Here is a 27,753-nt window from a genome sequence, read left to right as displayed (position 1 = left end):
AGTAATTCCAGGACTCTAAATAAATCTCTCATCTTAGCTCTAGGATCAAGAATGAATACAAATAAATATAACAGAGATATATGTTCCAGTATTTAAGGAATTTAAGCTTCATAGGATATACAACAGCAATTAGATTTTGATCTTTTTCACTTGCATGTAAATGAGAAGCAATTTCTAGCAGATGGTTCAGGATAAGTGGACTAGTTGGATAGTAGACACCAGAAAGTACAACAGTGGAGTCATAAAATAGTTTTAGAAACTCCAATATCTTTTCAGCTATATACCAATGCCTTACAGACAACAATTCAGAGCCATAATTAGAATTAATGAACACACAAAAAACATGCTTATATGGAACCAAGTGTTTAAGCATAAGATATGTAGCATTCCATCTAACATCCATATCTAAGCCAAACTTTATAGGTCTAACACCCTTAGCGGTACAGTAGTTCTTAAACATAGCAATTCTTTGATTAGAGGAATTTAAGAAGTTAATAGCAGTTCTAAAATCTTCTGTGTAAGGTTTGAACCTCTTTAAACCAGATTTTACAATCAGATTAATGATATGATAAGCACAACGTTGATGCACAAGACTGTACTTATGCTTAGAAGGATCAACAGGCTCAGGTGTAGGATCAGGACCCAAATAACCAGCAAATATAGGTGTCAAAGTTTCCATAGCCTTAGCATTAGAAGAAGCATTCTCTAGAGTTACAGAGAAAACCTTATCAATCAGACCAAACTCCTCAACCACACAAGCAACTCTTTCAGCAATATTTTCACCAGTATGTTTCACCTCAATCAACCTAAGCCCAATAACCTTTTTCTGTAACTCCCAATCAGCACTCACAAAATGAGCAACAACACTAATGTAATCCTCCTTAGCATTACCAGACCAAATGTCTGATGTCAGAGCAACAGAGGAAGCATCAGACAACATAGAATTCAGTTTACTCAGATCTCTAGTGGTGGTCTGTCTAGATACTTTAACAAACCTAGGGTTATGAGCACGAACAATGTAATCCTTCCAGGCCTCTATCTCACCAATACCTAATGGCAAATCAAGCCTAGCAATCAAGTGACACAATTCAGATCTAGCAACATCAGGTTTATAGTCCCAATTATACACTGAACCATGAGGATTGTATGCAAGCCTAGAATGAACCCTAGCAACTTGATCAGTTTTTTGCCTATAAGATTTCTGGTGCCTCTTCAAGTGCCCAGTTCCGGCATTAGATCTAGCCGACAAGGTTTGCTTACACATTTTATAGGTAGCTTTAGTGCAAATCTTCCTACCATTCACAGTCGCATATATCTCATCAAAATCATCCCACACAGGTGATTTACGATTACCAACACCAGGTCCAGAAGAGGTACCAGTACTACCAACAGATGGAGTTGAGTCGTTGGAGCAGACCGGGGTCCCAGTCGCCGTCGCCCCTTCACCACTGCCGCTGTCCAGATCGATCGGAGCAGCAGAGCCGCTACCGACATCGATACCGAACAAGGCAGTAGCGTCCTCATGGGTGTTGTCGTCGTCCTCAGGGGTCAGGCCTGCCGTGATCAGATCATCGTTGCCGGTGAGCGGCCAGACGATCTCGTCATCAGCACCAGCCATGGTGCCCTCGACCGCGGAGGGCTCTCCAGCACCGTTCCTCAATGGTGACCAGGGCTGCCTTGGTCGCTCTGTGCCACAGCTAGAGGACGACGCATCAGCAATCGACCTACGCAAAGAGATGGAGGAGGAAAAAATAGATTGGAATAGATCAATCATCAATGGAAGAAGAGGAGGGTTAGGGTTAGGGTTGTACTTGCGCAATCGGAGCCCGGTGCCGGAGAAGACGAGGGCCACCCAGAGAAGACGACACACCAGTTAGAAGGACGGCGAGCGGCGGAGGAGGGGCAGACGGGGACACGAACTCACATAATCACCGAGATCTAGAGGGGAGATAAGGACAGGGAGAAGGGAGAGGCAGAGAGTGAGGGGATCAGGTAGGAGGAGTAGGGAGCTGCTCGTCGGTGGTAGGCGGATCGTCGAGGTCACCTCATTGGAGTCGGGGAGGAATGAGCCGAGACGGCGAGGGCGAGGGCACGAGCCGCAAGGCGAGATGAGAGCGGCGCAGCGGGTGAAATAAACTAGGGTTCGGGGTGAGGGAGAGGGCGCCGCGGCGTACCGCTTATATATGAGGGGGAAGGCGGGGAGCCGTTGGGGCTAGGCCACTTCGCGTTGGGCCTTGGGGAGGAGGGGGACCAGGGTCGGGGGAGGCCGGGCCGCTGCCAGGCTGACCGTTGAAGGCCGGGCCATGCCGTGCCAGCCCATAGGCCTAAGCAACGGCCTAGGCATGGCCTGCTCCCTCGGGCCGGGCCAGCCCGGGCCCGTTGACCATCGGGCCGTGCCGTGCTTGGGCCGGGCCAAAATTGCAGGCTTCGTGTCGGGCCGTCGTGCCTCGGGCTGCATGGACATTTATAGGTAGAACCGCTTGGCTCCGGTGGCGGCGGCGGCCTCCCATCTTTGGCGTTGTACAACGCGTAGGACTGCCAGTTGAGGACCTCGGGGCGAGGCAGACGAGGAGCCGTATTGGCCGGTAGAGCGACGGCCATGTCACGTACCAGTCGCCTCTCTGGATGCCGTCCAAGGCTACCTCGCACAGCTTCTCGACACGGGCCACTGGGAACACCCCAATCTGCACCTGCAAACGACATGCATGTATATGTCCCTCACGTTGGAAGCTCTGCTACAGTGCTACTTGACATAACTGAGATACCGAATATAGTTTAATTTGTTGCAACTTACATCTCTGGCCTCCAGGTCAATGGCGATGTGGCCGTATTTCCGGATCGCCTTGCCTTTGGTCATCTCAGACTCCACGAATCCGGCCATCAGTATAGTCACCCCAACCTCGGAGCCAAGCTCCGATCTCAGTGTCTCGTAGAACCTGAGCTGTGCTGCCTTGCTAGCCTGTTGTGTTGCACACATATAGAATTTAATTAATCTTGAGAAGCCATTAGGATTTAGGTGAAACAAACAACTGTTGCACTCACATACAGTTTCTCTGTTTTATTTCTGAATTAGCTAGGTGTATAGGTATGTACTGTTTCGTTGCTTACATTGTACAAGCTCATCCTAGGTGTAGGCGCCGTCGCGGCTGTGGAGGAAGACACGATGAGTTTTCCTTTGCTGGCCTTCAGGTGTGGCAGGGCGTAGTAGGTTGGGTAGACAGAGCCCCAGAAATTCACATCCTGGATAAATATATGGACGCATGCATGCATGTCAAAAACAACACCCACTTGATTCTCATAGTACATATGTTGTAGTTTCTTAATGTTGATTGGTTTACCATCATTTTGTTGAACCCAGTTATGTTGGTGACTTCGTCGAAGAAGCAGCTGGACCAGACCCCGGCATTGGCAACTAGGTGGTTCACTGACATGATCAGACAATAAGAAGTCTCAGATGACCATGACTCCATGAGCAGGATGCAGGATGGAGACATATCTAGAGAGATACAGAGACGGTCTCGTACGTTTTCCGAAGTGAGCGACGGTGTCCTCGACGGCGCGCCTCGATTGCTCCGCGTCGGAGACGTCGGCCGGAATGACAAGAACGTCTGGCGCACCACGTTCCAGGGCGGCCGCCAAGACGCCCTCCAGCGCTTGTTTCCTCCGGGCCACCAGCGAAAGGCACGCGCCTTTCTTCGCGTACTGGCACGCAAGCTCCTGCACAATTCATCCCGTACTGACTACTGAGTTACAGTACCCTAAGTCTTTCCCTGTACGGTTCCTAGAATGTTTTAGATTGTGCTTATCTCGTAAATGTTGTTGATCTTCTTCCTTTGTTGCAAAAACAAAGTTGGTCCTAATTTTGTTCAAGTCAGACTATGTCATGTTTGGTTAAATTTAAGAGTCTGTCTACCCAACAACCATGTGTTTTAGTACAAGCTAGCACATGGTTATTGGTTGCTTGCATAACACGTGATTTTAAACAAAGAAGAAATCATGTGTTTTAGCACAAGCTGGCACATGGTTGTTGGTTGCTTGCATAACACATGATTTTCAACAGAGAAGAAACTATGTGTTTTAGCACAAAGTAGCACACGTTTGTTGTCTGCCTCTAAAACAATAGATTTTTACACAACATGTCTAGCTAGAAGCTTCCTGGTACACGTCTCATGTACCTTGTCCCTTCAGACCCAGGATGACATGTCCTTTCATTGTTGAAAATAGTCTCTTCAAACATCACAAGGGTGATATTCCATCCGGCAGCAGCACTGAAGAGAACAAGCGCCACACATCCTACAAGATAATCAGTTCACAGATGCATAGTTTAAGAAGCAGGTCCAAGTACAGAACAAAATGCTTCAAAGTTGGTAGCTATCAACACCCTAAACTGAATATCTATGCATTTAGCTGTCATAGCTGAACTAACCATATGCACGGAATGAAGAATACTCAGCATTTCAGCAACCATCATGTCTTTACTGGTCTAAGACAAGTAAGCTTTGGCCCTTATAAAATATTACAGAACTATTGCACTACTGAAAGTACATTTCAAGTAAGATAAAAAGCAAAGGACTCATACCTATTGTACACCATATATTCATATGTGATTCCTACTCCAGAAATTCTTCCATAAGATCCTATAGTAAGTTCAGCATCATATTATTACCAAAGAGATAGTGAAAGAAGGACATCACAAAGAAACAGACAGCAAACCTGTGATATAATCAATGACAGAGCACCAGCATATTGACTTCAAACAAAAAAACTCAGATTAAGACAGCAGTTGCGACGCACGCCTCCCATACAAAATAGTGCCAAAGTTATATATAAACACCGGATATTGCACATGTTAAACACCATAATTGCAGTATTTTAAGTGTGCAATTTATTACTTATAAATATGCAATCAAGAAATGGATACTAAACACAGCTTTCTTGTATAGTGTATACATATATGCAACACATAATTAAAAGATGTGAGCTCCTACTATTCCACTACAACAGCCACAAAACACACAGCTATCCAAAACTACAGGAGGATGAGGCTATACACAAGCAGTACAGGGTAAAACAAAAATGCTTCATCAATGTCATTCTCAGTGGAGAGACCGAGCTCAATTAGGCATGATGGCTACTGCAGCTTAAGCAAAGAATATGCATCAATTAGGATTTAGAGGCAAGCAAACCGTGGTAACACTGACACACCTGTGCCTCCTCCACACACATACACACAAAGACACAAGCAACTCCTCCTAAATACAAAAAACAACCAATTAGTGCCATGGACTATGGTGTGCTACAGGGACAGAAGTGACTATGAATGAACATAATCTCACACACATCCCAACATAAATGACAAGGAGAACAAATTGATTTGGGTAGGCACAAATCACAATAAACAGAATAGAACCAAAGTAAAGTTTATGTTCAAATAAGGTGAAATTTCACTGACTTTGTCTGGTGCAGTTAGAAATATTGCTTATGATAATCTTGTACAGTTGCACTACAAAGAACCAAAGTACAGCTTATGTTCAAATGGCTCACCCTTGATTTTAAGGCAGTTGGACGAGCCTTTGGCATTCCAGCTTGGCTCACTGTGGACCTTTTGAGACAACCTCTAGAGAAGGGAATAGTGGAGTTCCAGGTGGTGTCAGAAGCCTGAAAGTAAACAACTTCATTGTGAGAACAGTTATATAATAACTTCAAAACTGCAGTCCAGAAGTGACCTCTAATGAAATCTATGATGCAGCAGAATGGACTTAATACTGAATTTAGAGAATACAAACAAAAGAAGTGCCAAAATATATAGGATACCAGCTAAGTCTGAAATGACATCAGATATCTATCTCATACAGAGCTTCTGATATTGTGCACTCTGGATGGATAACACACAAACCTAATAAATTAGCTGATTTGAATCACTTCCCTACCCACTTCGATTAACTTTGTCCTAACCAAATCAAGTAGCTAACCCAGCACTTCTACAAGCACGCAAGAACCAAAAAAGAAAATATCATGTGAGCTTAGTTAAATATCATGTGTTAACATGGCCACCTATAATCTACTTACTTAGGATCCTATCCTCTATCAACTAGAAAATGTTATTCATAGTCAAATAGCTTTTGCATGAGTAGTGATGTCAACAATACTAGTGCAACTACATGCAGTAACAATCAGTTATCAGCCAGCTAACCCATGGCATGAAAATCCTAGTCCACAACCACAAACAAATGCCTTTGTTACTGCATGTAGTTAGCACAAATCATAATTAACAGAATTCAAGATGTGTTAGCACAAATCATAAGAGACATTTTTTCTATGAAAGGACAAGGACAAATAAGAGGGGTGTGCTAGCACAAATCACAATTAACAAAGTTCAAGATGTGTTAGCACAAATCACAATAGAATTTTTTTTGTATGAAAGGACAAGGATAAAAACTTGGTGTGGGCAGGCACAAATCACAATTAACAGAGAAACTACAACAACTTCAACACCACCAATGAACTACAACAGCTATGGACAAGAAGGAGGTCCATGAACTTCAACAACTTCATATGTCAACTCGAAAAACAACAACCTCACCTGAAATTTTGCAACAGTCTTAGGTGTCCTGAAGAGGCCCTACAGAGACTGCAGGCAACTGAGCTTCTTCCTTGTATTTTGTTTGTGCAAATAGTTCCTAGAAACTTTGCACAACCTGTAGTACAATATCATATTTTTTTAACCAGACTTTTAAGTGTGATTAAAAGTAGTAAGCACCGCTTCACTACAGTTCTTCAATCACAGCATAGGCCAAAGAAAAATAACCGTATGGTACATTAGAAGTTGTAGGGCAAAAGGAAATCAAATTGCTCACCATGGTCAAGGTTTACGATGCAAAGTTCCACTGAACACACCCTAATAAAAATCAAACACAAGTTAAGAACAATAGATAAACTTGTGCCGAAATATTGGCTGCTAACTACGGCAGGTTTATTTACCAATTTGTATAGATGGAACTGACAGCCACCAGCCTCAACGGGAACACTAACTGGCTGGTCAGCAACTGCATTCTGTATTGATTTCTCATAATTTTCAAGCACATCTTCAAAGCCAACTAAAGTAACCGGGGCCTGGACAGGCTTCTTTTCCACTAAGCATGATTGTAGCAGATTTCTTTATCAACATGCTATCTGCAGCCTATAAGATACACAATAATTGGTACGATGAACTTAGCCCGGCATGTACAGAGAGAATATACAATCCTAACAGATGCTAAAAATGAAAGAATTATTAAAATAAAAATGCATTTACATATACAGTCAAGCCTTTGTTTCTTTAAACAAAGAACCATCTCATTTTCTAGTGCACAAACTTGGTCCAGTATATAGACAACCTGGACAGCAACAAAGTAAACTCATGACTTTCAATAAGTGTAGGATCAGGAAAATGGCTAGTTCTTACACTGAAGCTGCAACCACAACGTCAGACCCAAACTAATTATCGTGCGTTCAAATTAGCTGGAGAATGTTTAAATTTAAAATGTGAAAATATATGTTGGGCGTCATATTAGCATTTTGGCACCACTACAAAGTTTTTACCCTACCAGCTTCACAAATGCATTCTAAAGACACAAACACACACTAATTCTCAAGCCAAATTAGATCTATTCCTTAAAGAGAAGACTTGTATTAAAATAGAAATGAGATGCACTCCTTAAAAATGTACTGGCTAGTGCTTACACTGAAACAAAAGACCCATTTCTAGTCCCAAATAGCCCATCCAGAAGAATATTGATGCCCTAAAGCAAGAACAATTACATACTATAAGTTAACTAAAATAGTGACAAAGTTATTTATAAAGACCAGATATTACACATGTTACACACCATAATTGCAGTAGTTGAAGTGTGCAATTTACTACTAATAAATGTGCAATAAAAATGGTGCTTCTACATTATGAACTGCATAACAATGAAGGCATAATCATGTGAGGGGAAATCATATTTGTAATTTTGATTTAGGCATATCTATCTAAAGCAGATTGTAAGACACAAGTTGTGCAAAATGGAACAGATAGTACTGCATACATATCATTTTTTCCATAATTGATATTAAACAGGAGAATTTGTGAGAGCCTTTTATTGTAGTCTGCAGGTACAAAACGTTAACCGTCGAGTGCATACGACAAAACAAATAATATCCAAAAAAACCTGGTTTAAAGTAACCTGCTACATTATTGACAACTTGACAGCTGTATTAAAATTATGCTGCTTACAATCAGTGCCAACATTAAGAGTTAACTAGGATAACGGCATTCCTGTTTGAGACAATGTTTTTTGAGCTAGCATGGGCCTAGTTTCATCCGCAAAGTATATATATATATATATATATATATATATATATATATATATATATATATATATATATATATATATATATATATATATATATATATATATATATATATAGCCAGTTTAATCCACTAAGCCTCATACAGAATATATATGTGCTCCCTCCTGTCCAATATATGACATCCCCACCATAGGGGCCAGTTCAGTTAACAAAGACTGCTTTGTCGGAACGTCATATAAATATGGCCAGAGGTGGACAGGTAGTAGCATCTAATTTATTATGCAACTTCAATAAATGCCCTAATCCTAGTGGGAAATCTTTAAACGCTCAATTGAAGGAAAAACATACCTGGCCCCAGCCAATGTCGAGCCCAGAAATTTCAACAGAGGAACAACCATCGTCTTCCCACTTCAAAGTGATTGTGTTTTTGGATAATCCTGTCAGCTAAATAATAAGACAGTCATCGCTTAGTAGAAAAATCTTTGACTCGCCATGATCTGTATCCACTTCTCCATCATAACTACTACTGAGAAATCAGTACAATATTCACTTACAATGTCAGCAGTTGCCAACTTAATGGCTTCCAACTTCGGAAAGCAAGCTCGTTTACTCTACAAAATGAAAAATGAATTTAAGAACAGATAATCATTAGATGTTAGTTTTTCGGTGCACAGATAATCAGCATATTATCTTTTCTTTCAACAAACAGAACTGCTGAAATATTCGAAAAAAGGTTGTACCAACTGCAATGAATTACCTACAGCAGCTGATGTCCTTCGTTGAGACTGTACCCAAGAATCCAGAACATATAAGCCAACTGAAATTTACAAAAAGTGCTCGGACTTAGAAAGCTATCAAACAACAATGCTCAAGGCTGTGGACAATAACAAATTGTAGCCGATGATGTGTCCCCCTAAGTACTATTTTCTAATTAAGTTACATAACTTGAAAGAAATTAGACCCAGTCAAATCTTGAGGTTATTAAAGCGCTACAAAGCTACAGACTGTAGCATTTGTATTTATGATGTCAGTGCATCATGGGATGCTCTTTTTTTTATCTAGGCATAACTTTGTAACTTGGGAGGATTGGTACTTAGTACTCTTTCTAAAGCACATAAGCATGGTTTTCTCCAAAAGGTTTGCTTTCATTCAACCTGGTTATGAGCAATATAAGAAAAATAATGTAAACCTAGTGCAGCAAAAGGATCTATAGAGAAACAAATGGACTCTGTAAAACAATAGGCTGTCTTGGGAAACAAAAAAAACAGTGCTATGTAAACCTACTACAACAGCAGGAGCTCTTCCAAGTCCAGCAGTACAATGTATATATGTTACATCACCATTACAGTTGATAAGCTTGTGCAGTTTGCTAACCACAGCAAGAAGCCTCAATCGCAAATCAAAAGCATCAAAATCCCTATTGTGATTAAACATAGGAACAGTTTAAATATGCAGAATAACGTCAATAAGGGAAAAAAGCGGGCACTTAGATCAATGCTAGGAGAACAAACTGGCAACTGGCATATAAGTGTCGTTCGATGGAAATACAGATCCTCTATTTCCTCAAGAGACTATACAGCTTATAAACTTAACTAATGGGCATTACCCCATGGTGAAAAGGATTTGTTTAATTGTATATAAACAAGGTCAGTGATTTATGACACAAAGTTCTTGGCCCTAAACTTCCAAAAAGAAATAACGACTGTTTGGGTACCTAATTTCAGCACGGCAGTGCATGATATCTTTGAATTGAAGAGAATAATCTTGAATGGCACCGATGTCAACTCCAAAATATATGAACAAGTTGGATGGTAAAGGAAGAAAGATATATTCACGGAATGGAAGCATCAGATGTCAGTGGAAACAACAAAAGACCATTTTATTAAAATACAAATAAACTTTTAGAAGATGTTTTGTGCTGCATTGACCAACATAGACACATAAAAGATTAGACTACTAGGGCTGAAGTTCATTTTTGTAGATATTGATATCTAACATAGTCAGCATGAAAAGGGAGTAACCCAGGTAGTTTCTCAGTTCAAATCAGAGGTAGCATCTATTAATTCATAACAAAACTACAAAGACTGGGTGACTATTTTGTTGTGTTTGTTGCTGAAATGAAGGGATTAACTTTACAACTGCTAAACGAGTTGTCTAGTTTAGCAAATTTGAGCCCTTAAAAGGGCTTATGAAATTGATGGTTTCAAATCAAAAGATTGGTAAAGGTAGTTGATTATGCGTTACAAAATATTAGTGGGGATACTCAAGATCTGAATCTTGCTGCAAGCAGAATACAGTTTTTACACCAATCTTCCGAAGCCTATCAACATCAAGTGGGCTCTACACATGAATGCAGATAATCAGACAGAGGTAGGGACTATGGAGCGATATTTCTGTATAAAGAAGGATGTGACAAGCACCTATAAGCAAGATCCTACAATCAAGTCTGGGCGTATGAAATTGTAGTTCATTCCAAGTTCATGTCTATATGTCAACGCTATAGTAACAAGGAAAAAAGGAACACATATCAGAGAAGTTAATAGACCAAACTTAGTAAAAGAGTAATGCAATCACAAGGGTTAGATGGCAAGCATAATGTTGAAGCATGAAGCGGGAACATAATTGTTATTGCAACAAAACTACATCTGAAGCACTATCGCAGTATCAAGTTTTGGCAGACTGGACATGGTAAGTTAAACACTCAGGAACAACTGTTCATAATCGCCAAAATGTGTTCGAATCTAGGAAGCAGACGGAAAGAAAACTGCCATACTAGAATGGAGAGTGAGTGTTTGTTACACATGTGGTCCGATCACACTGACAGCTCAACACTCTGATTGTGACACACGTAGGAGTCTAGGAAATATTTTATTTCCTGGCTATAAATTCATCAAGTCACCAATCAATTTGCCCAAAATGTGATAAAGCAGTTAGCGTCTAACAAGGCCTAACACTACAAGCAGCACACGCAGAAGCAGACATTCTCTTAGCAGCACACGCAGAAGCAAACATTCTCTTTACCTACCCCCATAGTCTACGTCATGTTAGTGCTATACACTCTAGACTTCTCGGTGCCCATCTCCACGGTGCTGCTCTCGGCACAGGAAGTGAACGCCCCTGGTGCCTGCAACTGGCAACCCACAACACGTTGATTCAACAGCCAAGGGTTGTAACACCCAAAATTTTGCATCATTTTAAAATAGCTGAAATTGATTTTAGTGCAATTTTTTGAGCATGTCAATATAGTAAAATAAATAACTTTGTGAAACTAAAATTTATCCTAAGCTTAGGAACAGGTTGCTGCATACATGCTGATGCATATTTTATTATGTTTGACTGGTTTTTGGTAGCTTTTGAAAAGAGTTTCCAATTCCTTTTGAAAAGGTTGATTCAAAATTCTGGAAAATAAAAAGAAAAGGATAAAACCTCACCTCTCTCACTCTCTTGGCTTTTGGCCCGGCAAGTAGCCAAGCTGAGCAGGCCCGCTCCTCCTCTCTTCTTCTTGGGCCAAGGAGGCCGAGGCCCAGCTCACGGTATCCCACAGCGGCAGCAGCCCTCCTCCTCTCTCTGTCTCGCTGACGAAGGTGGCCCACACGTCAGCGGTGTCTTCCTCCTCGAACCGGACTCGGGTCGAACATGGCACCGACCGAGCCACGTGTCTCCTCGCGTCCTGGTGCAACCCGCACATCCTCGCGTCCATAAATAGTGCGCACGTTCGCGTTCGCACGCCCCCACAACAAAACCGAGCACCAGCGCCTCGTTCCCGAGCTCCAGCGCCGCCGCGAACCGTAGATGCCGCCGCGCCGTCGATTCCGTCGCTACACCGCTTCACCGCCGTCGTAAGCCAGCAGATGGGCTTCGCGTTGCATCTGCGAGGCTGCATGTCCTCTCCATTCTCTTTTTCTTGCGCCCGGTTGCTCACAACGCGTCGACGACCTTTGCAGGGACACCGTTGCTACCGTTCGAAGCCGCACGCTCGCCTCGGGTTCCCTCGGTCTCCATCTTCTTGCCAGGTGAGGTCCCCTCGATCTCCGCTTTCGTTTGGTACCGGTCTCGTGTTCCGAGGTGACTGGAATCGCCTAAACCACCAACTCTGGCGAGCTCGGTCGCCGCCGTTCATGTCGGCCGCCGTCTCCCCCTTCTTCTTCGGTCGGCAGTGCCGCCCCTCACCCTCCCGGTCTAATCTGGACCGTCTAGATTGGATCCAACGGCCTTAGACGGCTGATACCCCTTCGATTGGCCTTTTGGCTATAGAGCCCCTGAACTCTCTGGGATTCGAACCCGCAATCCAAAGCGTATTCCCTGGTTTACGCTTTCATCTCTGGAAAACGTATTTTCCAATTTACAGATTCAAATTGAAGTTCCATCTAATTATAGTTTTGCCACTACCTTTAATTGCTCACAACTTAATCGTTTTAACTCCAAATTGGACCATTCAACTTGCGTTAGATTCATCTTTTCGAGATCTATCTGTTCATATAATTTGTCACCATATTTTTGAACTTTAAATTTCGAGTTTAGATTTAATCTATTTCTTTAATAGGGAAACTTGTTTTAATCATAACTTTCTCGTTGTAACTCCGTTTTTCGTGATCTTCGCGTCTGTGTGATTGTAGCAACGTGTAGAATAGTTTTATGAACTTTTCAAACTGTTTTCTTGCTGGTGGCGTATTGTTCTAACTATAGCCCTTTGTTTGCTTCGTGCATGATTGCTCGGATGACTGTATGTTGCTGCTTGGTGTTGTTGATCGAGTTCAGACGGTGAGGTTTACGTTCGTGATCAAGAGAACTTCTACGACCAGCAAGACTTTCAGGAGAACTTTGATCAAGGCAAGTATAGCTAAGGACCATCCTTGTTGTCCTATTCATGATGCTCACTAAAATACATATGCATGTGTCTTCCTTGATACCCTTGATAGGATGCCTTAGCAATTGAATACCTTATACCTTGTCACCTTGGGAGGTTTGCATTTGGGTAGTAACTTTGCTAGCGCAATAATAATCATGATCTTGAAACTTGATTAATGAATATGCTATAAACATAAACAAGATGACTTTTTAGCAACAGAAGGACTTGTCGTGTAACTGATTATCCGAGATTAATGTACAGCTGTGAGGGCTATATGGCTCTGGCTCTAGTTGCGTGAGAAACCCTTTTCTAGCTGGTTAGAGGTCTGCGAGTTGGGTATAGGACAGCCTCTGTCCTATTGAGCCTAGCTATGGAAGCGGCCTTTTATATTATTGGAAGGGGGTTCCTATATCTGATGACCCTGCGGCCCTGGCCGGTTAGACAAGCTCTTAGGTGGCTTTATATGATTTTCGGTGTTTTGGACCTTGCAAACCCATACATTTGGAAATCATGACTCACAGTGAAAGTGTACACCTCTGCACAGAGTTAACAAACTGGTATACTAGCCGTGCTCATGGATACGAGTGACCTTGGAACACTTACATTAAGGGATAATGACTTTTACTTGTTAAGATGATCATTTATGTTAATTGTTTAAGATATTGATTATTCATGTTCATTGATCATGTGTTATGGGATTATTGCTACCTTGATGTTAATAAATGCTAAACTTGATGACGACTTAAATGCTAACCGCAGTAAACCAGTGTCAGCTATTTGAGCCTCATGAACCCTTAGTTATCTTGTTAAGTACGACATGTACTTATGCCTTGCTTTATCTTTTATGTTGGAAAAATCCCGGATGGGTAATAGATCAAGATTGGATTGAAGATTATCGTGATGAGTATTAGGCTTGGTGTTCACCAGTTGACGTCCCTGTTGGAGCTTCCGCAAGAGAGTTATCTTAGCAGCTATTATATCTATATTTGAGACTATGTGTTGAATATTTATTCGCTATGTAATAAACATTGTGTTGGTACAATTCACAATTTATCCACTTATGTGTGCGACCGTTCCTGGGGTACACATAAGACTTTTATACATCCTCTTTTGTTCTTAAAATTGGGTGTGACAAGGGTCGTCAATGAGGTAACGAAACGACACTAGCACTGACAGGAAGAGTAACCGGCGATTCAGCCATTGTAGCCTGCCAGCCTCTATCGAGATACCTTATCCTCAGTCTGAGGATAAGATTTTCGTTGTCAGAATGAAATCAGAAATGATGAGGTGGCGTTAAGGCTTATAGTTTTGACGGTGTTTGATTGGCGACTGCCGCCGTGAACCATCGCCTAACCGCCCAAAGACAACGAAATCAAATTGAGAAAAAACATAACAGAATGTCCACAGAAACACACGGATGGATAGGTCCAAAGCCTCACCGGATTAAGTGGAGAGGGCCGCCTCATCGACCTGGATCCCACGATTGGAGGCTCCCTGGAGGAAAATCCATGAGCGGAGCGCGGCAGGCGAGCGCGTAACCAGAGGACGAACAGAAGCGAATCGAGGAGGGAGGAAGGGAGACGGGGTGGGGAGGGGGCACTTACTTGAGCAGGTTCTAGAGGTAGTTCACATAAATGTCGCACAAAAATCGCCAATAGATCACAGGGGTGTGAATACGAGACGGAGAACACAATAACAAGGTTGGATTCACACAACAGAAGTGATAGAATTGAATAGAAATTCACAAACCCTAGAAATCACCAGCAGATTACCCTCCGCCCCCCATCCGCCGTGCAGGTTCCCCACCCTCCTCCCAGTCTCGAGAGAAATGAATACAAAATGGCGCGACTCCCAAGATTTAAAAAAATAAAAAATAATAAAAAGGCCGCCGCAGCCCATAGCTCAGCCCGTGTGCGGAGGGGGAGCTAGCACGAATCGCAACGCGCGATGGACGGACACAAAATCCATGTGGGACGACACTTAAGGGGGCATGGGTGAAGCGAAGGGTCATAGCAAATGGTACGGTGGTGAAAAAGGTGCCACAATAATAGATCAACATTCTTATCCATAGTGGATATGCTCCTCACCTACGAAAAATTGATGGCCTAGGCTCCAAGTTCAGGGAGCCCCGCACCTCCCCCATATGGGCCAAAGGAGCTTGAAGCTGCTAGCCTGCTACCACCCAAAGCTAAGGATGTCTTGGTTCAGCATGTTCCCTTGTATAAATTTCACCTATAGCAACGAGCATGTTTCCTCATTGTATGAATTTCACCCTAGCAACGCAAGAACATATTTCCTAGTCATTGCTTATGGAATCTTCTAAAGCCAAGGAGATTTGAACTCTCTAAGCCTTTGAACACCTTTGATGTTTAAGTTCTTCATGTCCATGTTTTGAATTACTAGTTTGAATCTTATTTCTAGGCCTTACAACACTTGGAAGTTTGAATCCTTTTGTATCCAAATGCCTTTGAGGTTTGAATCCTTTTGGGTCTCAGGGTCCTCCTTTACCACTCCTTGGGTGATGTGTCTTGGTTCCTATGTGTTTTTTGAGTCACTAAGCTTGAGTCAATGTGTGCATGAGCGATAACTCCATTAACCTACAAACCCAACTAAGTTCAACCCTTTAGACCTGTACAAGCACCTCTATGACAGCAGTGGAATAAACACCCACTCGTGACAAACCCACAATATTTTATCATTTTTTGGAAACAGAAGCTTTTATTAAACAATATTTTATCATACACCCTCGTAACATCCTATGGATGAATTTTGCACCCACACCCATGGGTCACTAGTGGGTTTCAGAACCCCCTAGTGTATTAAAGGCACAAGTAATGTACATCACAATTGCATTAATAATAAGTATAGAAAGTTAAAAAGAAGCAATTAATCTGCTTCTCTATATATGGGCATGTTTGGTATAACTTTCCTAAGAAGTTGCATAAATAGCAGAAAAGTGTGGTCAGCACGAACTAGTCTAACATAGCTTCCACATTTTAATTAGTACAAATGAGGGTTACGGGGAAAAGTGAGTCCAAAAAAGGTATAGAAAAGGGTGATGTTTGGCTTATAGTTCCAGTTTACTTTGACCATAAGCATCATATAATCTATACCAAATAGGCACTATATCCCACATCTAGTCGTCTAACACACATGTATGAAGTAATTATATAGAAGTTCTTGAAATAGACTAAAAATCTAAGATATATAAGCATGTTGTTGGCAACTGAACATGGGATACTTGGACACATAGGGTGGCCCTTATATTTTGGGCTTTTGTAGGAACCCAAGAGTGAAATTTGGCACCCATGCCCACATCATGGCGGTGCAGCACCTGGGTTCAACTGCCATCCGTATATCTACGCCATATAGTGGATTCAAGTGGAACAAGACCAGCAATAGAATTGTTTATAGAATCAATTCTTGGAATGGACATTTTTTAATATTGGCTTTTGGAGATAGAATTCATGATACAAGATGAAACAAACATGACCATACAAATATATATGCATATAATCATGATGACTCTAGCATAGGGTCTAGGTAATTGTTATGATAAATGTAAACACATCAATGGATGGGACGACCAACAATTTTCGCTAGTGCGCAAGGTTCTTGTCACATGAATGCTAGGTGGTGCACTTGGGAAATCAAACACATCAAAGGATACAATCAAAGAAAAAAAGAGGTACATGAAGATATAAGAGGGTTTAGAGTGTCATGTGTTAGTAAGACAACTTCGTTTCTCTTTGGATATAGTACTAACAGAGTCTAAATTTAGTAGTTGGCCAAGAGTCTTTACATTATTTACCTAGTTTATGATGAGCACTATGCTTAGCTAGTACTAAATATAAAATTAAAAACTTGGGGCATCAAAGAAAAGAAGCCACGAAATCTAGATTTGAGAAAGATTATGGTATAGATAAATCTCCCTAATCACATAGTGTTCAGACAGAGGAGCTACTATAGCCTCTCAATTCAAGCTAAAAAAAAAACATCATATTGAGAGGTGGTGTACCGCATCATGCAATTTAGGCACCAGAGAATACAATGTTGAAGGGGAAAACATATGGAGAAGAACCAAAGTTTCAACTAAGGACACTCCATTATGTGAGGTATGTCATAGAATTAATCTGGTATTAGATTTGCATTGTGACAAAGCATCTTGCGGTGTTGTTTCCCATTCGTTCTAAATCTTCAGAAAGGGGGATTGAATACAACATTGTACAATGTTTAAAAATTTATGTAGCTCTATCTCTGTCAGGTAGTTTTTGGAGTTGACTCTATAAATAACAAATATCACCATACACAGTTGTTTGAAGGTTGCCAGAGCTACTGTGGACAAACACCCACATATATGTTTGCCCTTGCCACCAAGTGAAGAGATCAAAGATCAAAGCAGTTATTAGGATAAGGATAAACACCATTGGTCTAAACTAAGCCTAGTGTGCATCTTGAATCTTATGTGGGAGGAGGGTGTTCAAGGAGTTCTAGGGCCAACATACCTTGAAAGAGTTGTCATGCTTTGTTTGCATCTCTGTACATATTTATTTTTGTATTCTCTTATCGCACTTACTTGTTATTAGAGTAGAATCATGAAAAACTTTAGTGCACATCTAGGTTGTGGAGGTTTTCACTTTCTTAAGTTACACTTGGCTTGTTTTATGTGCATATATAGCAAGAAACTATTGAAAGATGACCACACCACTCCTCACTATATTATCTAAAAGATTATGTTTAGTACAACGTGTAACCATGCAAAGCTAATAGTGAAGTGTTCCTATGGGTATATACTGCACAACACATGTTTTGCATTAGAGTATATGAAATGTGCCTTGTATTGATGAAACAAATAGAGTAAAATACATATGTGGTCTGTAAACTTGTTCCTAAGGGTTATACTGTAGGTTCCTAAACTCTTAGAATGCATTTTCATATTTTTAAACGTATCCTGGTGTTACTTAGGTCCCAAATTCTTGAAATGCACCGCCAAACCCTCGCAACTGACCATGGGACATCGGTAAGTGGCAGCCCGCGCGAGATGGGGCCGTTTGGGCCAGCTGGGGGTGCGGACGCACCCTAGCTGGGCCCATCGAGCCCCTCTTCGATGGGTGATCTCCAGTGATCCTTGTGGCTTGGGCCATCATGGTTTGGCGCGGAGTTGGGTTGGCTTGAATTGGGTTTGGGCTTGTTCTCCTCATATTCGGGCCCTGATTTGCCTGGCGATTGGGCCTCTTTCCTTTGGGCTTGAATAGACCGATATGTATTCTTTGTTCTTTAGCCTTTTATTGGGTATTTCCACAAATGCCTTCCTGCAAATGATGAATCACCAAAACTCGTGGAATTCGTTAGTTATAAACCATATCACTAAGTTTGGTGTTCATTTGAGTGGTTTTCATGCAAGTGTTGGCGGTTATTTTAGGAGTTAAGGACGGCCAATAATGTGCAGATAGTATGATTAGAAAACTTGCCGTGTTCTTTTAAAAAAATATTTTTCTGAATGCGGCTATTACCTGTTAGTATAGTTTGTGGGTGGACACCACCCATTAATGCCAAGAATTCCCTAAATACCCACTCGAAGCTTTCCGCTGTCTCATCCCTCATCAATACCCCAGCAAAAATAGTGCTCTGGAAATGGTTATTGACCCCAACGAACAGGCCAAAAGGCTTCTTGTATAGATTTGTGCAGCAAGTAGTGTCAAATGTCACAACATCACCAAAGCAACTATATTTGCTTCTGCTTCTACCTAGTGCCCACATCAGTGTCTTTATTTGGTCCTTCTCATCAAGATCGACACTGAATTGAAATCCGGGATCCTCAGAACGCATGTGCCTAAATAGTTCCAAAGTCTTCTTTATGTCATGATCCCGCTGTTCCCTTGCAATATGTGCACAGATAGTTCTCAGTGACCTCCTAGTGAAAGGAATGTTGTCCATACTGCCAAACATGCTACCCATTATGCAATGTACTTTACTGAGTGAGATATTGTTTTCCCGTAGATATTTTATCATGTCCCTTGTTGCCTGATCTATGTCTCCATGGGAGTTCCATTCTTTTTTCTCTTGATCTGTTGCTGATAACTCATGGTTATGTTCTTTTACAAATGTTGATATGAACCAGCCATCATCTTCTGTCCAGTGCAATTTAATCATCGCCTTGCAGTTGCATCCTTTCGTCTTTGTTTTCACACGCTTATCAAAACCCTGCATGTGGCAAATTCAAAAAGAACACTTGTAAGACTAGTATAGTGTCCGTGCTAACGCTACGGCTTTCATTCAGAGATGTACATGGAAACAACCAAACAACGATTTTTTTCAGAGTTTAACTTTCACACAATTGTATATGACCATGTATATATAATCCGGGAAACATTTACACGTAACAAGGCATAATAAAGTTATTTCTCGCATTAACCATATAATTTACAATATGCCTAAGTCCTTAAACATGTCTTGGAGATCTTCATGGGCACTTCATGCAAACTTCATCCGAAATAATCAAAGATGTCGTACCAAGCTTCTTAAAGTAGATATAGCTTCTTAAAGTAACTCTATAATTCACTTTTGATAAATGAAAGAAAAAAATTGTATTTGATCTTTTTAAAAATTAAATAGTAGATATAGTCGTAAATATATGTGCGCAACCGCGATGGATATTTATCTAGTTGTTCCTCGGTTTCTCCCTCTCTCTCATCCTGTTTTTCTTTCTTAAGATGATTTTTGGGTATTAGAAAGCTAACTAATGAAAATTATTGGACAAAAGAAGAAAAAAAAGCATTTCTTCTTGGCATAATCAACTGATTTATCAAGTAGTTTTAAGTACTCCATCTGTTTTAAATTATAAGTCGTTCCAACTTTTCTAGATACATACTCCCTCCATTCCAAATTATAAGTCGCTTTAACTTTTTTTGTTCATCCATTTTGCTATGTATCTAGACATATTATTATATCTAGATGCATAATAAAATGGATATACCAAAAAAATCAAAGCGACTTATAATTTGGAATGGAAGAAATAGTTTTTACTATGTATATAGACATAATGTATATTTAGGTGCATAGCAAAAGCTATATATCTAAAAATTAGGACAAAACTAATTGTCTCTAGCTTGCGTGTTCTATTTCATAATGACCTTTTATTTTTATAATCACGTGTCAAGTCGGTTCGTTTATTTTATAAACTCGGTCAGGGCGTGTAGTGTGTTGCTTTTATAACACAGTGGTCTAACTCCTCTCTTTGATATCAAATGTGCTAAACCTCTTCATCGATCTCCTCTTTGTGGGTCCGAACTGTAAGTGACCCGTTTTGCTTCCTTGTCCAGGGTGCCGCCGTTGGTATTTTATGAGAAGAAAGGGGTGACCTTTCTAGGTTTAGCCACGCTGCAGACGCTCCACTACTCCTACTAACGCGTGGGGTCACCAAATCAGGTCCCACGTGTTCTTGACGGAAACATGCGAGTGGGTATGTTGGCAGGTTTGTCGCCATTCCTTATTGACGCAATACCAGAACGGCACGGAGAATTTTGGAAGGGGCGCGTCAGATGGGGCCGAACTCGCCGTGGGTTTTTCCATTATAATGACAATTCTGGAAATTGCCCTGATCGGAGTCACGGATCCCTCCTTCCTATTTGTCTTGATTGACTTTTATATTTGCCTTGATTGACTTCCATTGGTTTCCATTTTACCGTAGCCTGCGGGATGTGTGAGGCGTGCGTTGAAGCCTGGGTGGGGGAGATCCAAATAACGTTGGCCATTGGATCAAGTTGAAGCCTGTGAGAAATGATTAGGAGCCATAGATTTTAATGATACGGTAATCCTGGGTACAATTTCGTTGGTGCACAATGGTTGTAGTCTCTCAGCGGAGGACTTTTTTTAGGAGACCTAGTATAGTTTTGATTGGTCCCTTATAGTAGAGATGTAAGAACACTTGCAGTTTACCTTTATCTTCTTTTTTGAGGGGGAATTTATTTTTATCTTCTTTGACTAGTAAACATATCTAGCTTGTGATTGGGACTGGATTTTACATGGCATTATTTTACCCATCTCTAGCAGACCAAGACCCTAGATGTCTGATAGCCGTATTTATCTGAGTCAAGGCTTCCTTTGCGAATCCCAAATCCCACTTCCCATGAGTACACGTTGTAAAACTCAAATGCCTCTGCTTCTTAATCAAACTCTAGACCAACATCTACTCTTATCAAAGTAGGTTACTTTGGCTGCCAGGAACAGCATCCACGTCTGCCCGAATGACCCCATTCGTCCGATCCTCCATCCCGTGGCCCTTATTGCTTAAAGCGGATTCTCTTCGGAAACAGCTTCTACCGCTTCTCGTGACTTTCTCCGGCTTCCTCTTTTCTTTCCTTTAGCTTCTCCGGCTTCTCGTCCGAATTCACAAGACCAAATATATACCCAGCTTCGGCTTCTAATTCCCCTTCTCGATTCTTCTCCTTTCTGACCTCGACGCTTCTGCTCCCGCAGACGTCGCCTCCGCCGCGTCCATGTCCACCTTCCCTTCCCCTCTCTCCCTCTCCCTCTCCCTCTCCCTCTCCCTCTCACCCAACAGGGCGGTGTGCTGGCTGGGCCCAGCACCACCGGATGGCCGTGTGCCGCGCGCCTCGCTGGCAGGGCGATGGCGCCCCCGGCCTGCTGCGCAGAGCCATGCGTGGGCCCCCACGGTGGACGTCCTCGGCCAAGAAGCGGCACGCCTGGGCCATGCCGGTAGCCGTCAGCGCTGCTTCCCCCGCGCTGCCCCTTCCCGCCACTCCGCGCGTGCTCGACCAAACCCTAGCTACCAATGATGCTGGAGATAGATATCTTTTTCTGAAATATATGAAGTGATTTTTGCCAACATGAACGGGTTGTCCTCGAGCAAATCCCAGCCACTTTGCAGAGTTAAATAAGAGTATGCAGTCATGATTACGACTCTTTTATGATCTTTGCAGAGTTGCTAGTGACGCATTCCCACATGCCAAACCTGACAATATTTACATGTCATTTCTATTTTTACCTTTTTCCACCACATGTCAATGACAATGTTGCTGGAAACAAATATCTTCGTCTCAACTATACCATATGAGAAGATGCGGTCATGATTATCACTGTTTTATGATCTTTTTTCTGGTCTCAAGTGACAATATATTGCTTCCTGCATTTCGGCTACAGTTGGCGTGCGCTCAAGGTGGCCACGTTACTGTCAAAAGTTTTGGCTGCTTGTTTTCCAGTTTCATGGTTGTGTTTCACCCCGGCGTTTTCCACTCTGCCATCTAAAAATATCCTGTGCTCCTATGTCCTCTATACACACCGCTGCTTCTCTCCCCTCCAACTCTATTATCCGCTTCGTCTCTCTCCATCTCTCAAGACGCGGCGCCGCCGTGCTGCGGGGGTAGGGGGTGGCCACGCGCTGTTTTATGATGTTTCTATTCCACTTTTTTTTTTAACTGAGGCATCTGGCCTATGGGGTGATACGAACCATTACATATGCATGGTCCTGTTTTGCATTCTTAATGAACTGAAGCACTTTGGCATATGCAATGATGACCTACTTTTTCCTGACAACAATCCAATTTTGTTTCCCGCGCTTCACTGCTATCTGCAAAAATTGCTACGGTTCAATATTAAGGTATTCTGATTCTTGCTCTTTCTTTAGTTATTCTGATTCCTACTCTTTCCTTAATCATTCTTGTCTTCTTTGTAGCTAGGTGCATAGCTTATATGCCTGTTACAAATTTATTTTTTGGTTTCATTGCAAACTGTAATTGAATCCTAAGGACAATGACTGAGTATGCTATTATTTTTGAACTATGTGGTTAAACTGTTGCAACCAGATAACTTCTTAGGTAAATATGGAATTTCCTTATAGTAACTATTGGAAGATAGATAATTTGTTCAAATCAGTTTTTAGGATTATCGTCTTATTTTGCTTATATATTATGCATCATGTTTGTTTACTTTGATAAATACAGTCCGCTATTTGTAGCATCATTGCCCCTGTATTTTAGCGCATCCATAAATTCTATGTTCATTGTATCCCTTTCCATGCATATTTGACAACTTCATATGTTCGAATGGAGAGTAGTTTTTTTTAACGATTGTTGTTTTTTAAATGAATTTGTGCTACACCGTTGGCCATATGAAGCATGACATTTTTCCCTGCCTCCTACACTATGGTTCATTGACCCTCAGCTTTATTGAGAAAGTGCTTGTGCTGGCATGCTGGACTTTTCTATTATATTTAGCTTTTCTGTTATGATCACGTCTTTTTCCTTCAATTGAGCTTCAAACTACAGATTTATTAGTCGTTGCTCCATTCAGTAAAATTTCCACACACAGTTTTTGGCTACCAAAATATTCGTCTATTCTGTACATAGGCGTTGTGATCGTGTGTTGCTTCCAGGATAGTAGAAACATAGTTGTGAGTAGCAGAGCTACCAGTGGAGGTTATAACTTGGCACCCCGAAAGAGTACCACCTAAGCATCACATCGGCCATTGGATTTTTGGGGATTTTTAGATTCCTGCTATGATGCTTATTCCTCCTATGCCTTTTGAGACCAGGTACATACTACTATATCTATGTGATCAATTTTTATTTCATTCATATGCATAATCCTGGCTTATCTATGCCATGCTTTGACGAACATAGACAGAAGAACAAACATCTGAGCTAGACATAATTCACGTATGAAAAGCAATACAAACCATGTTGGTTGCCTGACTCATCATTATTGTGACATGTGAAATGTATTAACCTGTCATATTTCCATGATAAAGATCGAAACGGTGTACCCTTTTTGTTAGCTGCTTATTACATGATCAAAGAATGTAATTGTTTTGTAACCTATATTTGGTCACCTTGCTTGCCCACATATGCGCGCACAAGCACTTTAGCCTAATTCCATGCTCCGATCTTGAAAAAATATATAGACACATTTAGATCTGCGATTGCATTTTCAACTAACTACGGACACACGCGAGGACGCGCACGATGGACTAGTATGGTTCAAATATAGTTCCTTCCCTTTTCTCACAATATCGCCTCATGGATCGTTCTACTGCTCCCATGCCCCGTGGCTTCCTGAATGCCTCCCGGTTGCAGAGTTGGAACTCTCCTCTGGAAAAAAAGGCAAGCAAGTTCATGTAAAGTTTGGCATTGTTAATAAACAAACAGTTTTTAAATTCCTGGCTTGTAACTCAGAAAGCACATTTTCTTCCATCCGAGTGTTTGTGTAGTTGTTTGTTTCTGAATGTCCTCAGTTCCTGCTCTTTCACTAGAATCTATTTTCCTGACCAGATCTCCAGTAGAGTAAAACTTTTCCCAATCAAAACATTCAAGATCTTTCTCGCTTGTACTAAATGATAATTCCACCACTACTCCAATTCCATCGCTGGTCTGTTTGTTGTCGTCAGTTTCACTATCTTCACAACTAGCTGCATCACTACAGTCTTCATGCTCATTGTCCTCATCGCTCTCTGGATAACTGTCTTGTACACAGTTTTCTGCATCACGTAGTTGACATTCCAGCACACAACTTGCTGCACCAATTTGAAGGTCTTCTTGGTAATCCAATATGCTTATTGTACCACTGCTAAATCCATGCATTAACTTCTAGACTCGTGCAATCGCCAATTCCTTCATGACAATAATACATTTTTTTTGTCACTATTGCATCTTGAGTATTTGTAGTCTATAGTATATATTTTGCATAGTAGACTTGAGGTTGGCATGACTGAATTATTCAGGTAATTCAGGTTGACAAATGTTTATCTTTTTTTCTTGAATTCAGTTTCAGCAAAAAACGATTAAGCAAGTCTTTTATAGTCGAATCCAAGTTGCTAAATCATAATACAATATCCAAACTTAGATCTTAGTTCTCTACTAGTTGAGCAGGCATGTCTTTTATTTTGGACTTACGAAAGATATTATCTAGATATTCGTAGGCATACTAGACTATCATTTCTCTATTCCATAAGATCTGACTATCTGAGATTGCTCGACAGTAACTAGGAAATGTAGGAACCCACTTACTTGGAGATAGAGGATTCCCCATCCTAGACGACATTTGCATACACCGGAAGGTATTCTTGTTGCTGTGTTCTGCACAATCCGTAGGGTTTACTGTACTAAAATCTATACTTTCCGAAATGGAATCCAAACTTATAATCAAAGGTCTCATAAATAACAATTACCTGAACCTCCAATTCGGTAGCTGAACTAGTGGATCCTTGCCGAACATCTGCTGGTTCTCGTGGCGGGTGACGCTGTTCTGCTTCACCTTCGCTCCCTGGAGTTCCTCGCAGTCTGTGGTCTTCTACATTGCACGTATCTATAGAGGCCTTCGGAAGCGCGGATTGGCTTCGTCTCGCCTCCAATTCCACATCTTCCGCTCCTTCATCGCCGCTCCTGGAGCCTTTTCCTGAATCACCCCACGACCTATCGACGCAGTGCATCCCGAATCCATCTACTTTGAACTGGTAGAAGAAGTGTACTGGGTTGCTCCACTGTCGCAGCTAGGATGCTAGTTTCGGGACATTTCAGATTGGTGAACCGAAAGATATTGTTATGGACCTGGTGTTGGCAAACGTAAATCACCTGTGTGGGACGATTTTGACGAGATATGAATGTTAGGAAGATTTACACTAAAACTATCTGTAAAATGTGTAAACAAACCTTGTCTACTAGATCTAATGCCGGCACTAGGCACTTGAAGAGGCACCAGAAATCTTATAGGCAGAAAACTAATCAAGCTGCTAGGGTTCATTCTAGGCTTTCTTACAATCCTCATAGTTCTGTGTATAACTGGGACTATAAACCTGATGTTGCTAGATCTGAATTGTGTCGTTTGATTGCTAGGCTTGATTTGCCGTTAGGTATTAATGAGACAGAGGCGTGAGAGGATTACATTGTTCGTGCTCATAAACCTAGGTTTGTTAAGTATCTAGACAGACCATCACTAGAGATCTGAGTAAACTGTTTACTGAACGTTGTAATATGCTTAAGAATTCTATGTTGTCTGTTGCTTCCTCTATTGCTCTAACATCAGATATTTGGTTTAGTAATGCTAAGTAAGATTATATTAGTGTTGTTGCTCATTTTGTGAGTGCTGATTAGGAGTTATAGAAAAATATTATTGGGTTTATGTTGATTGAGGTGAAATATACTGGTGAAAATATTATTGAAAAAGTTGTTTGTGTGGTTGAGGAGTTTGGTCTGATTGATAAGGTTTTCTCTGTAACTCTAGACAATGCTTCTTCTAATGATAAGGCTATGGAAACTTTGACACCTATGTTGCTGGTTATTTGGGTCCTGATCCTACACCTGAGCCTTTTGATCCTTTTAAGCATAAGTACAGTCTTATGCATCAACGTTGTGTTTGTCATATCATTAATCTAATTGTAAAATCTGGTTTACAAAGGTTCAAACCTTACACAGAAGATTTTAGAACTGCTATTAACTTCTTAAATTCCTCTAATCAAATAATTGCTATTTTAAGAACTACTATACTGCTAAGGGTGTTAGACCTATAAAGTTTGGCTTAGATATAGATGTTAGATGGAATGTTACATATCTTATACTTAAACACTTGGTTACATATAAGCATATTTTTTCTGTGTTCATTAATTCCAATTATGGCTCGAAATTGTTGCCTGTAAGGTATTGGTATATAGCTGAAAATATATTAGAGTTTCTAGAACTATTTTATATCTCCACTGTTGTTCTTTCTGGTGTCTATTGTCCAACTAGTCCACTTATCATGCACCATCTACTAGAAATTGCTTCTCATTTACATGCGAGTGAAAAAGATCAAAATCTAATTGCTATTGTATATCTTATGAAGCTTAAATTTCTTAAATACTGACAGCATATACCTTTTTTATATTCATTGCATTCATTCTTGTTCATAGAGCTAAGATGAGAGGTTTATTTAGAGTCCTGAAATTACTTAAAGAGAACACTAGTTGTGATTATACTTCATATTATAATGATGTGAAAGCTAAACTTTACAAGTTATTTAACAAATATGAGAGAAAGTTTGGTGCAGCTAGGACTCAAAGGACTGCACAGCCTGTAAGCCATACAGGTAAGAAAAAACAGGCATGCGAAAGAATATTTGGAGGCCCTAGATATGTTGTTAGTTCTTCCTCTGCCTATGCCCTCACTTTATCTTCACCCGCTTGTGCTATTAGTGAACTCTCAGTTTATCTGAACAGTAACAATGTCACTGCATATGAGGATGATTTTGAGTTACTTTTCTGGTGGCGTGACCACAAACTAACATATCCAATCATATTTATAATAGCTCGAGATATTATGTCTGCTCCTGTTTCTACTGTCTCTTCGGAATCATGTTTCACCTTGACAGGAAGGATAATTGAAGAGCGGCGATGTCGCCTGTTGCTTGAAACTGTGGAGAGGCTGGCATGCTGGCCTACATAAAGGATTGGTAGTTGGGAGAAAGAAGATTACAACATGCTGTTGACAACCAAGAGTTGGAGGGCTCATTCAAGAATCTGTATCTCGATGAAGATGCAGATAGGGTTGCTGGTACTACTGGTTCATCTGGGGTTGGTACAT

Source organism: Miscanthus floridulus, chromosome 8, assembly GCF_019320115.1.
Source record: "Miscanthus floridulus cultivar M001 chromosome 8, ASM1932011v1, whole genome shotgun sequence".
Classification (NCBI taxonomy): Eukaryota; Viridiplantae; Streptophyta; class Magnoliopsida; order Poales; family Poaceae; genus Miscanthus; species Miscanthus floridulus.
Note: the sequence above shows the minus strand (reverse complement) of the source record.